Consider the following 16103-nt stretch of genomic DNA (forward strand, 5'->3'; position numbering starts at 1 on the left):
GCCCCCGGGAGAAGCTAAAAGCCAACACAGACCCAGACACTTGGAGATGTAGACAGAAAGACATTTGGAGATGCTAGGAGATGAAGCCCAGAGTTTGCCCCCAAGAAGCTAAGAGAGGACTCCCAGACAATGAGAGAGAAATGCCCTGGGAGAATACACAAGAATGCACAGCAGCTGAGAGAGAGAAGCTATGAGAGACAGAAGCCCAGAGACATTTTGAAGAAAGCCATTTTGAAACCAGAACCAGGAGCAATGGACAAGCAGACGCCAGCCACATGCCTTTCCAGCTGACAGAGGTGTTCTGGATGCCATCAGCCTTTCTTCAGTTGATGCCTTATTTTGGACACTTTTATGGCCTTAGACCTGTAAATTTGTAACCTAATAAATCCCCTTTATAAAATCCAATACATTTCTGGTATTTTGCATAATGGCAGCTTTAGCACACCAGAACACTGTCTTAGTTTTCCCCCCTTTCCCCAAGCAGAGCCTAAGGCAACAACTTGCATGCAATTAGTTTATTTGGTAGTTATCTCCAGAAGCAGGAGTAAGGAAAAAGGACAGGAAGATATGGAAGAAGGAAAAACCAATGAAAGATGTTTTAATGACCTGATCGTATCTAGAGCACACAGAACTCAATTCCTCTAGTGGCTCTAAGGGCTGGGTGAGTGTTCCAACATATTCACACATTGGGGAGACCATCTTCTTGGCTCCATCCTCCTCAAGTATCAGGGTGCCACCTGAACTCTGCTTGTCTGGGCAAAAGCTCTTCCCTCTCTGAAGAGTAGGGTGGTGGCCAGGCTCTCCCCAATCCCTGAGGAATATGCTCCACCCTGTCTGAGGTCTGGGGTGGTAACACTCTTCCTGAGCATCCAGGTGGAAGGTCTGCCCTCTGCCTCTGGGGCAAACTCACCCATTCCATGTGCGTGGGTTGCTCTGCTCACCTTGCCCCCTGAGATTTCTTGGCTTCAGACCTTGGCTTCCATGTTCTCCCTTCTCTGGAGAAATTTTTCCTTCAATCTGTCCTTTTTCTGTCCCTTTTAGTCCAGACTGGCAGTGGTTCTGTTTATATAGATTTTGCAAAAAAAAAAAGTGTTGGGTTGGCACGCAGCATACAGGGGTCAAAACCTTCTAGTCAATAGGACTTTCCACAGATCCTTTCTGGATATCTCCATCTCCAATCCTGGCTTGTAGTGAAATGGCTGGCTGTTTCTAGGTTTTGCTGAATCCTCATGTGGGGCTGTAGCCTCTGGGGTTCCACTTTCTGGAAGCCCAGAATTTTCCAGACCATCAATTTCTGTTTTCTTTGAACCCAAGAGTTCAGTTCTAAGTTTCTCTCTCTCTGCTCACATTTTACTATAAGCTGTGAGGAGAAGCCAGGCTGCATTTTCCACATTTAGCTTGGAGATCACTAAAACTAAGTATCCCAGCTAGTAGCTTTTCAAATTCTGCCTTCCATCAGGACTCAATTTTGCCAAATTCTCTGCCACTTTAAAAGAAGGATCACCTTCCTTTCAGTTGGCAATGATATAGTCATTGTTTCTGTTTAAGGCCTCATCAGAAGTATCTTTAGGGTCCATATTTCTACCAACAATGTCTTCAAAGCAATCTAGGCCTTTCCTATCAAGGTCCTCATAATTCTTCCAGAATCTTCCCCTTATCCATCTAAAATACTATCCAACATATTTGGTATTTGAAACCTCAGCAGCACCCCACTTCTCTGGTACCAAAATCTGTTCTGGTTTCCTAATGCTTCTGTTATGCAAAATACCAGAAATGGATTGGCTTTTATAAAGGGGATTTATTTGGTTACAAATTTAAAGTTCTAAGGCCATAAAAGTGTCCAAACTAAGTTGGGGCACATAATATATCCAAACCAGCATAACACTGGAGGCAGAAAAGAAGAGAGAACAAAGAATGAACATTCATAGGGATGTTGCTATTATATATTAGCATTTTCCATCAAAACTGCAGCTGAAAAATCTGAGGTAAGCTGAGGGAATATGGTACAAAGTACAAAAAGTGTTGGCCACATTATCACAAACTTTCTTTTCTGTTTTTGGTTTGTTTTGTTTATTTTGGTGTTGTGCATGTGATTAGAGAGCTGGAAATTTTAAAAGAGAAGAGAGGCATGATAGGATTTTGATTTTAATTATTGTACTTTGTGGTCACAGATTTGGATTAATCATATTTTGGGGTGCATGACAGAATCTTGTCATGGTTCCCTGACCCACTTTCATTTAGTCAGTAATTTAATTAGTTATTTACAATAATAACAGAAGTACCCACAAGACCTCCAAGCAAAAGAAGGTTTAAAACCTTGATGTGACCATGGAATCCACCACCAATTTATCTCCCATGCTTTTGACCCCACTCCACTGAGGTTTCCACCATCCTGAGTCCTGTGTTTCCTTCATCACCTTCCTTTTTTTTATAGTTTTGCATCTCCATGTATTTCTTTAAAAGTGTGTATATATTTTACATTTGTTGTTTGTACCCTTATAGAAATGATTTCATGATCTATGCAATATTTGGGGATTTGCATTTTAATTTTATAATGCATGGCTAAAAGTCATCCATGTCATTGTAAATTATTTGTTCTACAAGGTACATAATATTTGCTGTGTGATTATGATAGAGTTACTTGGCTGTGTACAGAGTCTTACTACTGGACACAATACTGCTTCAAATATCCTTGTATTCACATCTCCTGTTAAATGCATGTTTGAGCTTCTCTTGAACATATATGTAAAAGGGGAACTGCTGAATCACAGGGTACGTGATTGTTTAGTTTTGAGTGATAATTTGAAGCTATTTTCCAATGTGGCTGCACCAAATTATACTTCTAAAGCAATGTATAAGAAATTTTATAGATCCATAGCCTCTCTAGCACTTAAGGTTATTTAAAAAAAAACACCTTCATCAATGCTTTTTAAATTCTATTTTAGAAGTGCATCAAGCCAATGTTCTAAAGTTTATCCACCCACATTTTCTAACTTTTAAAAAACTTTATATTTGATATTTGTCTTTTGTACATATGTTTATTTGCACAAATGGTGTGAGATTGAGATCTAATTTTACCTTTTACTATACTAATAATCACATTTCTGGTTTCATTTAATAACAATAGCTTCTTTATATACCAATCTTTCATGCCACTCTGGCTTATGCAAAAACTGCAAGAAACATGGGGCTGATTCTGGACTTTCTGTTCCCTTGGTCACTTTTATTCTATCCCTTTTCTAATATCATATTAACATTAATATAATTTCATAGTAAATTTTTATATTGGCTCACCTCTCCCTGTTTTCCGTATTCAGAAATGCCATAGATAGTCTTGATCTTTTTTCTCCATATAAATTTTAGTATCATCTTATCAATTTATATGAAAAAACTTGGTTGAGATTTGTTAGACTCAATCTATAAATGAATTTTATATCTTTACAATAGTAAATCTTTCATTCCATGAAAATGATGTATTTCTCCATTTAATAGGTCACAATAAAACATAATTTTTCCTGTAGAAATCTTGAACACCTTTTGTTATGTTTATTCTTATGCACTTAATACTCAAAGAATATATTGATATGTTTATATTATAAATACTTCTTTCTACATTATAATTAACATAATTTTTATTTCCCTTTAATTTTATTTTGAAGTCAATGATAAACTTTAACCAGTTATTTCATCACTTTTACTTCTTGTCCTTTCATAAACTGAATTTTTCCTTCCTTTTCAAGAACTTTACTGTAAAATATTTTCAATGTTTTAGATCTTTGTCCAGAAAAACTTCTCAGACCTTTTATGCCTGAAATATTTTATCACTCCCTCATATCAAAGTTCTAATTTCTTTACTCCCAAAAATTTTGGGGAAAGAACATTACTCCTTTTTATTCTCTTATAGAGTGTTGCCTTTAACATCTAAATCAATCTTTTTTTCCTTTCTATTTTTCCTATTTTCTCTGTAAGTTTTATGTTTTCCTTTTTCTTGACATTAAAAATTTTTATTATAATGTACCAAGGTGCGGGTTTCAGTCTCTCTGTCTTTTTTCTTTAACAGTTCTTCTCAGCTCCTAAGGAGCACAGGGCTTCTGAGCTACTCTGACTTTAGGCCTAAGGGCACCCGGACAAGAGTCCTGATTCTGCAGGTGTGGAGTCAGGCATTGTTTATTCCAAGGCAACGTGGTGGTAGAGAGCGCCGCAGAGAGAAGCAACAGGTCCCTTCCCATAACCTATCCAGGTTGCTCCTTCCAGGACCCAGGAAAAAGGCCCTGCCTCTCCATCTCATCACCGCCACCCCACCCCCCACACAAGTTCACAACAGCATCTCTCCTCCAATTCCTGGGGATTGTAGTTTAGTTTTGTTTTGTTTTTACAGTTTTCTCCATTTTCCTGTCTCTATTTCTTCTGGAGTTGATCTTGATTCAACATTTTGATTGTAACTGGAGTCAAGTGATGTGATTTGATATTTTAAAGTTTATTCTGATTCCTATATGGAGAATTTATTGTATCCAGGCAGCTAAGAAAAAAAAAAAAAAAGGCAGTTGGGGCAGAGGCTGGCAGCAGTGGAGATAGAGAGAAGCAAGCATGATGCATTTAGGAAGTTACTGCATTATTCCAGGCAAGTAATGTTGGTACCTATGCTAGTTTGGATGTATTGTGTCCCCTAACATGCCATGTTCTTTAATGCAATCTTGTGGGGGCAGAAGTATTAGTGTTGATTAGCTTGGAATCCTTTGATTGAGTGTTTCTATGGAGATGTGACTCAAGCAACTGTGGGCAAGACCTTTGATTGGATAATTTCCATGGAGGTGTTACCCCACCCATTAAGGGTGGGTCTTAATTGAATCACTGAAGTCCTATAAAAGTGTTCACAGGCAGAAGGAGGTGTTGCAGCCAAGAGAGACACTTTGAAGAATGCAAAGGAGCTGGGAATGGAGGTAGAACACAACCTGGAATCAGCAGACACCAGCCACGTGCCTTCCCAGCTAACAGAGGTTATCCGGATACCATTGGCTTTCCTTCCGTGAAGGTATACTTGTGTTGATGCCTTCATTTGGACATTTTCATGGCCTTCAGACTAAAACTTTGTAAACAAATAAACCCCCTTTATAAAAGCCAATCCATTTCTGATATTTTGCATGAAGGCAGCATTAGCAAACCAGAACAAATACTATAATTTGTCAGGGAGTATAAAGTTAGAGCATTTTTTGACAGAATGACAGGAAAGGCATTGATAAATGACATTTGAGCTGAGATCTACAGAAGTTATTACCCACCTAGTGATCTAGAGAAAGCAAGTTCTAAGTTCTAAGACAGAAGAGTGAGTAAAAAGGACCTCGAGGCAGAAGGAGCTTGAGAGTGTCTTTGATAAGAGTGGGCATAATGAAAATGTTTAAAAGTACAGATTCAGGGTAGTTTTGGAAAATAGCACCAACTTTACTTATCAAAAGATTTAAACTCACAAAAAATGGAAAGGAAGGAATCATGGATAGCTACATTTTTTTTTTCATAAGCAACACTTAATTCATCTGAAATTTTCATGTTAACTTATTTATTTACTCATGTTTTTGTCTCTGGATATCATAGATGAGAATGTGAAATCCTCAAGAAAAAAGTCCTTCTGATTTTTCACAGCTATAACCTCAGCACACAGAACAGTACCTGAAATGCAGAAAGGGCTTTATTACAGTTGTTGAAGAATGAATGTTGCCAGTTGTCCTGGAAGACTTCCCAGATAACACATATCAGGCTATCTGTCCTCACTGCACACTGTCCATATATCTAACATCATATTTACCAACTACGTTGGCATTATTTGCTACCATAAATATATCCCTCACTAAACTATAAAATTATTGATGATAAGGCCAAGTCTTAGTTACCCTGCTTCCCTAGTACCTATTAGTTCATCATTAATTTAATAAATATTTCTTGGATACCTATCATGTGCCAGCAATTCTCATGAAAAAGGGATGCAGCAGCGAAGAAGGCTAATTGTAATTACCCTCAAGCACCTTACGTTACAGAGTGAAAAAGACAAAAAAGCAGGAAATTATAAGAGGCACAGTTAGGATTTGTGCCTCATCCCATCCATGTGACCTTGAGAACACTGGTCACAGAGCCTTCCTATACAGGTTTGTCCAACTGCTGACAGTAAAGAACTGGTAAAGTGATTGATCACTTCATGGGAGATATTTAATGGACCTTGCTCCAGTATTTAAGATTGTCATCAACAGACCAGGTAAAGACAAAAGGAGACATGATAGTCAAGGACCAGGAGTGGCGTTTTCCAAAAACCAAGGCTAAAATAACAGACAAGGAAAAAGCTTAGCAGAAAAGAACAATAGAAGGATATTCAGAAAGTTCAAAGTGTAATGAGGTGAGAAAAACACCTTGTCTTAAAGCAGAAACTTGGCCATTAAAACAAGATAACAGAGTAAGTCAAGCAATAAAGTCTAGACAGAAAACAAGATTGGATGCCCTGAAGCTGGGAAAGATAGCTCTGGAAGACAGAGAAAATAAATACATAGAACATAAAGGCAGATAGACAAAATATATGGCAGGCAAGGAGTAATGTTAGTAGGTAATATAAATCTGTCATTTTGAGAATTCTAGTGGGAATGGAAGTGAAAGATAAATTTGGTTTCAGTGACTTTTCCGAGGATGGTATTTTGAAAATATTGCCAAAGGACAAAGTGAAAGCAAGTAAAACATGGTTAATTGGCATAAAACAGAGTGTAGCAAGGTAAATTTCTAGTCTGTCATTGATTGTTCACAGAACTCTGATAACTGAAATGTTCTTGTTATCTCAAAAATCCTATCACCAAATTCCAAGGACCATCACCATTATTACTACTAAGCATTGGGTAAGTTTACTCAGCCTTTGTATGGTTATTTGTCAATTCGGTATATTCCAGAAATGTTTGCTCATTTCTAGATGGATATTATTGCTGTATCCTCTGTTCACTTCCAAAAATATATCATGATTTTACATTAAATATAATTTACAAACAATCAAATAATTAGTATTAGAAAGTATGCACAAAAGTAAACAAGTACAGGAAGAAGAAAGAAATATAAATAGATCACAAATCCTAACTAAGGGACGCTATTGAAAATCAGAGTTGGTTGGGATGGGAGGGCCAGGAAGGATCTAACATTACAAAGAAAAATCACAAAGTCAAAATTAACCTAGACAATCTCTGAAAAATATACCTAAGATGACCAAGAAAGATCTGGATTCTTGGAAGCTTAAAAATCCAAAAACCAAGTAACTTTTTCTCTTCCCTAGCCTCTCCTTCCCTGACCACCTTGGCTCATGATCTTTTTCTTGCACTCCATCTTAGCCACCTACTCACATGGTAGTATCCCATCTCTCGTAAGCATCCATAATGGCACAAACACTTAAAGCTTCTTCCACCCATCCCTCGCCATACACTGACTTGAGCTCTCCCTTCAGCAGTGCTCTGAACTTACGAAGATCTTCAAACCAATGATCTTACCATTCATGTTGAATCAGTGATCCTACCATTCATGTACTCGCTTCCCTCCATATCCAATTAGATCCCCAAATCCATTTCATAATCACTCCTTTGAGAAAATAAAATACTTATTCTATCCATTTATTGCCAAGTGTTATACCCACTGTGTATAAGTGTATGCTTGCTTAGGAAAACAGAATTTGAGACATACATATTAATGTTACTACAGTACTACAATGATTGCACATAAACTGAACACATGCCTCCTTGTCTGAGCCCTGCTGTTCATCCCTGGGTACCTTCCATAGTCAACTTTAATTGTACCTTTCATCTTTTTTTTTTTCTTCAAAATTAGACATCCTTAGATCTCTTAGACATTCTCTGTTTTCCTTTTAACAACAGTGATACTTTCAACAAATTTCACCAGACCAAAACAAAAATGGGAGTGACCAGGGTAAGCGATATGATGAAACTAGCATTTAGAGTTAAAGAAATAAATATGGAAAAAACACAAGGGCATGGGAGGAATATTGAGGAAATTATTGGCAAGGTGAAGTAGAGTGGCCACATCAATTCCTTAATGTAGGGATCCTCTGTTTGGTTATATCCAGAGTTTAGCATTAAGTGACACAGATTCTTCCTATATCATAAAATAGACTTTAGAACTAATTGTCTATTATCAGAAATAAGCTTCAATTTTACTCAATACTAAGAGAGCACTTAAAATATTTGTCAACCAAACAATCATCCTATTAGATGAAAAAAGTGCCTGCCTGCATATCCCCTTAATGTATCCTAATGATTTAAGGAAAAGAGAATCAAGAAATAAAATAAGAAAGGACTGAATTGTAGAGTAAAGTGATTATTAGTTTTGTTATTATGAATTCTGGAACTGTCCTTCACCCACCATGCTATTCAGTTCTTTTCAGATCAAACAATAAATTGGCAAAATCAAAGTTCTGCTTAATTAGATTTTTCTATGGCTTTAATTTCAGCTAAAAATTGAACTACATTTAAATGTTTATTGTACTCGATCATTCAGGTTTCAGTGAATCACTAATGCTAATGTGGGTGTATGAGAACATAATCCAAGAAGATAAGAATAGCCTGGACCTTTGCTTCTCTCAATAGGTAAGTTTGGAATCTACAAAACAGAGATTGACTCACACATCAATTACATTTTAAATACTATCTGCTAGTGCAACCAAGAAAGATATTACTCCTTCACTAATTACTTAAACATTATTTACCAGAAAAGTAAACCAATTCATTTCTTTCATGAAAGCAGTCTTGGTAAAGACTAAAAACTAAACTGCAAGATGTTCATCTTCCTAATTAAATCACAGTACACTTGTATTTCTTCTCCAGGTTGCATACTCATTATCACCTTGCCAATGTCTCTGTCAATGAGACAATTCATACCTACCAGCTCTCACCTTTACTTAAGAAATTCCTTCTTCTAATCTTTATCACGCAGACTGCTCTTTTTCAGCGTACTTTCTTTGGATTTTCCTATTTTATACCTGACATTTTGGTATATGTCTAGCTCCAACAGTCATATATTTTCATTGATCATATGCTTAAACCATGTACTCTTATTTTTATGTGAGTATTATTCTTTTAAAACTAAATCCTTATGTTTTAGAGTTCAACTGTTAAAATGTATAATAAACATAAGTTGGAACCACAATATAAAAGGAACAGAGAAAAATCTTTTCTAACACTCTTTCCCCAATACATCTAACACTGAAGAATTTTGATGGTCTTTAAAGAAATGCTTCTTAATTTAAAACTCAACAGCAAAAAACAAAAACAAAAAAACAAACAAAATAACCTTCCAAATGTTTTTAAAATTGTTTGAGAATAGGCATATTTAAATAATATGTTAAAGATCAGAAGGTAATTTTCCTTATACTGATAACAAAAACCTGAGGAAGTTGCTTCAAGTTATGTTGGATTTTTTAAAGATGGTATATAACAAAAGTGGGCATATGGAATATATTAGAGCAAACTTAAATTGAAAAGCATTTATTTTGTTTAAGCCAACATATTTTGGAAAACCCTAACATTATCTTATTGCCTGAAGAAGCTCTATCTTCTCTCTGCTCTCCAAGTAAGGAAGCAACAATTTAAAGGATAAATCACAAACTGGCCACCCATAGATTGTATATCGTCTCGAGACATATTTTACTGGACCAGCTTAACGTTTTGTTTGAATAAATTACAAACAATTCTCTATCAAGAGATGTTACATAAAAATCTGCATTTTAATATCTACAAAAATCGGAAGATAGAAACACATTGGATCTGTATTCTTGCATGACAATAATTGCAGGCTCTGAGGAACAGGTGCCCCTTTTACAAGGCCACATCCTATCTGTCCAGGCTCATTTCCCCAAATAACTGACAAATTTACTTACCTGACTTGCTACCAGAGAATTTGCATTGTGACTGCTGCAGAAGTTAGGGTAACACTCAGTGGCTATCTCCCAGCCCTCTCCTAACCCCTCCTTTTCCCTTCTTGCTTGTTTGCATACAGGTATTTGGCATGTTTGCATTCGTGCTTGTTTGCGTGCAGGTGTTCTGTATATTTCTATTTAGGGAAAGACCACAGGCAGCCTTGGGGAGACATTGAGTCTTAACTAGCCTCGGCTGCTTGCCAGAGTACAGGGATTGATTGATGGATGCCTTTTGCTCATTGATGGAATCCACTTCCCCTGGGGTATACTCGGGCAGCACAAGTGTCCCTCATCTCTGACACCGACAGGAGTGTGCAGAGCTGCAGAGACTGACCCAAGCAGTTGTCCTCCCTGGGACCAGCCATGATGGGATGGATCTCTTTCCCTACTCTTTTGGATCTTTTGTGCTGTGTAAGCAACAAAGCAGTCACTTGCTGAAAGTTTCTGTTGTGTCTGAGCCTATGTTTCCACAATTCACCATCTTGCAACTCACTCCACATTGGCCCTGTAAGGCTTTTATTCCATATTGGAATACTCACTGCTTTTCTTTATCTCTCAAGGGTTGCAGTGACATGGACTTGGGGCAATTCAGCCTGACTTAGAAAGACCTGGCATGGGCAGATTAGCGACAGCTTTTCAATAGGTCCTAGGTATGTGCTCACTAGCTTGCTTGCTGCCTCACTCTCTCCCCACCTCTCTCTCTCATGCATTCCACAGACTTTGCCATTGGTTACCATTAGAATCATAAGTAGGTGTAGACTCAGGAAAAAGAAGTCAAAACACAAGGGTTTCTGAACTGGTTCAATGTAGCTCATATTGGGTTTGGGGGAAAATCTTGAAGTTATGGGGAGTATGCTTTTGCCTGGACTTGCTCTCTACATATGTATATTTCTTCCAGGCTGCTTTACAGGTGATGGCAGCACAGGACTCAGGCTTGCATCTTCCAGCTATTCAGAGTTGGTCATTGTTATGTAAATATCTACGTATCATGCTTATATGCATGACCAATGGTGATGCTTAGTTAGCGTTGTCAGTATTAACTCCTTGATCTGCATTATGAATCCCTGTAATCAAGAACAGTAAAGGAGAACCCTTGTTCTATCGAGCTTTCTGAAGAGAATAGTAAGTTGGTAAGCAAATTCAATAGTGCTGAGTAGAACCAAACATTTCCATCTGAGACAATTAATGAAGAACCAAGATTTTGCTAAAATACAAAAGGAAGGATAAGAAATTCCTGGGACAGGAAATTTCAGAAGTGATGGTGAGAAAAAATTAATCTTAAGAAAGGAAGATAACTGATATTATGTGTCAGACATTTTACATGGATCATCTCATTTAATCACCATACCATACCTAAAAGGTCAGTTTGGGCAACATTTTGCAGATGAAAACAGAGATTAAGTGATTTGCACATGAACATACAGCCAGTATGTGGGAAAACTGAAATGCAAATATATGATAACCTGACTTCCAAATCTGCTATTTTTCCACTATACTATGATGGAGTAATTAAGTGGCGTTATCAAAAGAGAGCTTTCTTATGAAATGACTGAGCTTAGGAATTGCTGCAGGTAGATGACTCACTTTTTTTTACCCATTTTTCCCTAATTTATTTAACAATAGATAGTACTTTTAGTTCTATAAAACCACTGAATGCACTTGGGAAAATGCTGATTTACATCAAAGTCCATCAATTTACATGTGAAGACGTTGGTCCATATCTGCTTAACTGACACGTGGGAAAGAATAGAGGTAAACTAGTTGCTAGAAGCAGAAGAGAAATAGAAATTCAAGATATAGGATTGGCAGTGAAAAGTACATTCCATGTAATCATTAGCTTCAGAATTACGAACACATCTTATGTCTTAATTAGAAACTATACCAGAAAGACCAGACTAGATTTGGTTAGAATTTAAGATTGTCCAGAAAAGAAGAGATTTTAACAAAGAATCAAAACTATCTTCTATAACTTAATATTAAACTATTGGAATCATTCATAATGTCTCTTCTTTCATATTCAAATTCTATGGTCTTACTCTTAGAAGCAACTTATTTAAATCTGAGAGATTTTGTCTACAGAGGAAAAAAATACTTAATTTTTTTGGTGGTGAAAGATTATTAATTGGAACCTCTATTAATGACTTGTTACAGTATCATTATTCACTATTTTTAGAATCAAACTAAAAATATTTCTAAGTCAGGGAAGAAAATATTAAATAACAAATGCAAGTGAATGGAAAGAGGGTTGGGAAGTAGGTCAAAATTGTGCTTTTAGAGAATATATGAATATCAAAATGTAAGCAAGAGAAAAAAATGGGCAGTAATAAAATTTCATACTGTTAAGTATGTCTGATTTTTTTAAAAAGATGCAGTAGAACTGTAGGAGAGGGAAAGAAGGAAGTTTCCACTGGAAAATCAGCTCAGTATTTTTCTTCATCTCTTCTATTAATAGGACATGAATTTCTCTCTCTTCTCCAAGTAGCAGTTAAAACATTGGGAGGAGAGAATGGCTATGCCATTAAGAAAGATTATCCAAAACTTGGAAATAAGGCAAAGAGATTACAGTGTGCCCTTTCAATGTCATCCTGGAGCATTGTCTAACAAACCCTCCTTAGGGTCATAGTGTGCTCTAGAGAAAGGTTAACTTTGACTTATAATTTACTATTTATTAGTGTCCAGGTTCTGTAACATTACATGTTAACTTGTTTAAGATTGATAAATTAAGTTAACCCCCATTTTTTTATTTATTGCCCTGGGAGGATATTAACCTGTCTTAGATCTAATGTTGCAATCTTATTCCAAAGTTCTTTATACATATCCTCCTTTAAGCCATTCTTCCATCCTGCTAATTCCCTCATTAGTGGGTTGAATAAATCTTTGACAGGTGCTCTCTATATATTTGTATGACAGTCAAGTTTTTAACTTTTTTTGAATATTATATTTTGACACCACTTAAAACCCAAAATAGCCGATGTGAAAATTTACAACACAGATAATGTTAACCTCCACATGTACTCCATCCTCACACAGCCATCTTGAAAGCATAAGAATAAGGGTCATTTTCATAAGAATACAGGACAAAAGTCATGAAAGAGCTTGGATTTGTGTTGCATTATCAAGTCTCCACAGAATCAAGCACTGCCTGCTTCCAGACACTCATGTGAAAAGAATATAAAACATCATCTTATTCAAGCCAAAGTCATTTGGATTTTCTCAATATTAAGAAAGCCAAATGTGAACTTATAAAGTAAGCATTCATTGGCTCTTTATACATGTTGGACCCTGTGCAAGACGATAGGATTAAAAAGATAGATAAGCTATGCTTTCAGAATTGAACGATTTTTCGATTGAGGGAAGAAGATAGACAAAGAGATCAACAATTACTCCATGATAAAACTGTGCAGGGAGCATGGATAGGGCATGTAAGTCAGTCTGGGAATCAAGGAAGCATTTTCAAAAGTGTGATATTTGACTTGACTATTAAAGAAGGAGTAGGAATTATCCAAGCAATGAGAATTCTGGGCTGTGGGACAAGTTCAAGGCAAGTACTGTAGAAGCACTACTTATGTTCAGAGGACTGAAGATAGATCGGGGTGTGATGAAAATGTTTGGAGTGGCTTAGAACAGAAAGATAGTCCAGGACCAAGTACAAAAGGCTTTGTACACTATGTTAAAGAGTTTTAACTGTGAAGTTCATAGAGGATATTATGCAGCAACATGCTGTGAACAGATCTGTATTTCAAAAAGTTCACACTGACAGAAGTAAGGATAAAATATTTGAGGTAGGGAGACTAAGAAGGAAACTATCGTAGTAATTCAAGAGAAGTAAAAGAGGACTGACCTGGAAGATTGCAGACAGTTATTTCAGAGATAGTTAGGAAATAAAATAAACATTTCTTACTGACCAATTGGATACAGATATAAGAGAAAGCTAGGAGTTGAGGAAGACTGCCAAACTGACCCATGGGCTTAGATGGACACATGCACCTTATCAAGTTAGAAACAAAAGAAGGTGGGGAATACCTGGTATATTCATTTCTATTGGTATGTTAGTTTTCTATTGCTGCATTACAAGTTACTACAACTTTGCATTTTAAAACAACACAAACTTATCATGTAACAGTTCCTCTGGTACTGTTTTAGCTGGATCCTCTCTTCAGGTTGCACAAGGTTGAAATCACAGTGTTGACTAGCCATGTCCTCATCCAGAGGCTTGACTAGGGAAAAATCTTCTTCTGAGAGCCCTCAAATTTTTGGCAGAATTCATTCTCTTATGGCCATATGACTGAGATCCCCACTTTCTTGCCAGCTATCAGCTGGGAACCACTCTCAGCTCCTGGAGGCCACCCTTGCGTCCTTCCCATGTGGCCTTCTCCACAGCATGACAGTTTCATATTTTAATGCCAGCAGTAGGGTATCTGCCACTGCTTTGCATTTCTCACTTTTTAAACACCTGATTAGGTCATATTCACCCAGGATGATCTCCTTTTGATTAACTCCTTTGATTAACAACTAACTAGAGACCTTAATTACATCTGCAAAAATCCCTTCTGCCATACCAGGTAACGGAGCAACATGAGTGATATCCTGTCATATTCACAAGTCTTCTGAGACTGAACAGAAGGAGATCATAAAAGGTGTATACACCAGGAGGCAGGAACCCTGGGGGGCATCTTAGAATTCTGCCTATCATACTTGGAGAAGAAGATGATGAGTGAGAATCACCTTGTCCAAAGACACAATCACCCAGAAGGAAAGAGAATGAGAAAGAGGCATGGGCAGGGTTCACCATAGGGAGGAAAAAATTAGTGAATAAGCAGCAAAAACAATTTAATCAATCCTAAGGCACTTAAGGTTTTGAATATTCATTGTCTAAAATTTATATCCATAGTAACCTCCTAAATTTCAAATTCTATTCAACTTTATAAAAAATATCCAAGTAGCAAGGAAGCTGTCAAAGATAATATAAAGAACCTACACTAATCTCATTTCAAATTGCATTGTTCCTACTCTTTTCATTTTAAAGAAAATTCTTTGTTAACACTTTTTATCGTTGTTTCTATATTCTGCTGGAGTTTCTCCAAGCTTCCCATGTTTTGCTGCAGATGCGAGACCCTCAACCTTCGTATCGGTAAAATAAAAGCCTGATGGCTGCTAACTATAGAGAATTTGTCTCACAGTTCCAACAAACAATTATCCTATTTATACAGCCTGGAATCTCAACCTCATTTTAAACATCAACACTAAATTGCATTCGTTAGCCTGCCCCAACTGCCTTTATAAACATTTCGTCACCATTATTTTTATAATAATGTCTTTATTTCAATCAGTATTCCCATCTCTGAGAACAATTACTGAAGCAGTTGTTCTCTGAAGCTAAACTTTATAGAAGTCTCTTCTAGTCATATGAGGCATCCTCCTATCTCTAAGAAGCCCAAAAAAGATAATCGTAATGTTCCAGACATCTCTCCCCAAAAATGAGATTCCGTAGGCATCCCTCCACAGCTTAACTTATCCCTGTGTCTAATTACACTTGCAACTTGGGACGTTTTGTTCTCTTCCCTCTGGACATTCAGAACAGCTGGTAACCACACACCTTATAATAACTGTTCATAAATCTGCACACTGTTCTTAACTCATCTTCACTATGTCTCTCTCAGACCAACCACATTCTATGTTTAGTAGTTAATTTCGTGTATCGTCTGCATTTTTAAGGACCAGGTTTTTAGAATGTTCATAATTGATGCCAGGTTTCCTAACTTCTTGTGAATTTAAAAGAAATTAGAACAAATTTAAGACAAATGAAGACAGCATTAGTATAATACAAATCTACTGCTTCATTCATTAGCTGTCTTTCTAGAAAATCAAGTACACAAAGTAACAAACCTGCAAGGAAAGTGATAATTGTAATATGGCTGTTAATCACCTCAGCAAACTATCTGATAACTACATTTACTTCCTTTCCAGAGCCTGTCTTCTGCAAAGGATATGGTTTCAGACAAATACGGTCATATGTGACACTTGGACTTACTAATCCTCCTGTGCTGCCTTCAGTATTCTGATCAAATAAGTAATTGATATGTTGAAATGCAATGCCTTCATTCCAAAATTATCACAAGCTGGCTTGGAAAATACATTTAAGAATCACTCTGCTTTCATA

This window comes from Choloepus didactylus, chromosome 6, assembly GCF_015220235.1.
Source record: "Choloepus didactylus isolate mChoDid1 chromosome 6, mChoDid1.pri, whole genome shotgun sequence".
NCBI classification, from domain to species: Eukaryota; Metazoa; Chordata; class Mammalia; order Pilosa; family Megalonychidae; genus Choloepus; species Choloepus didactylus.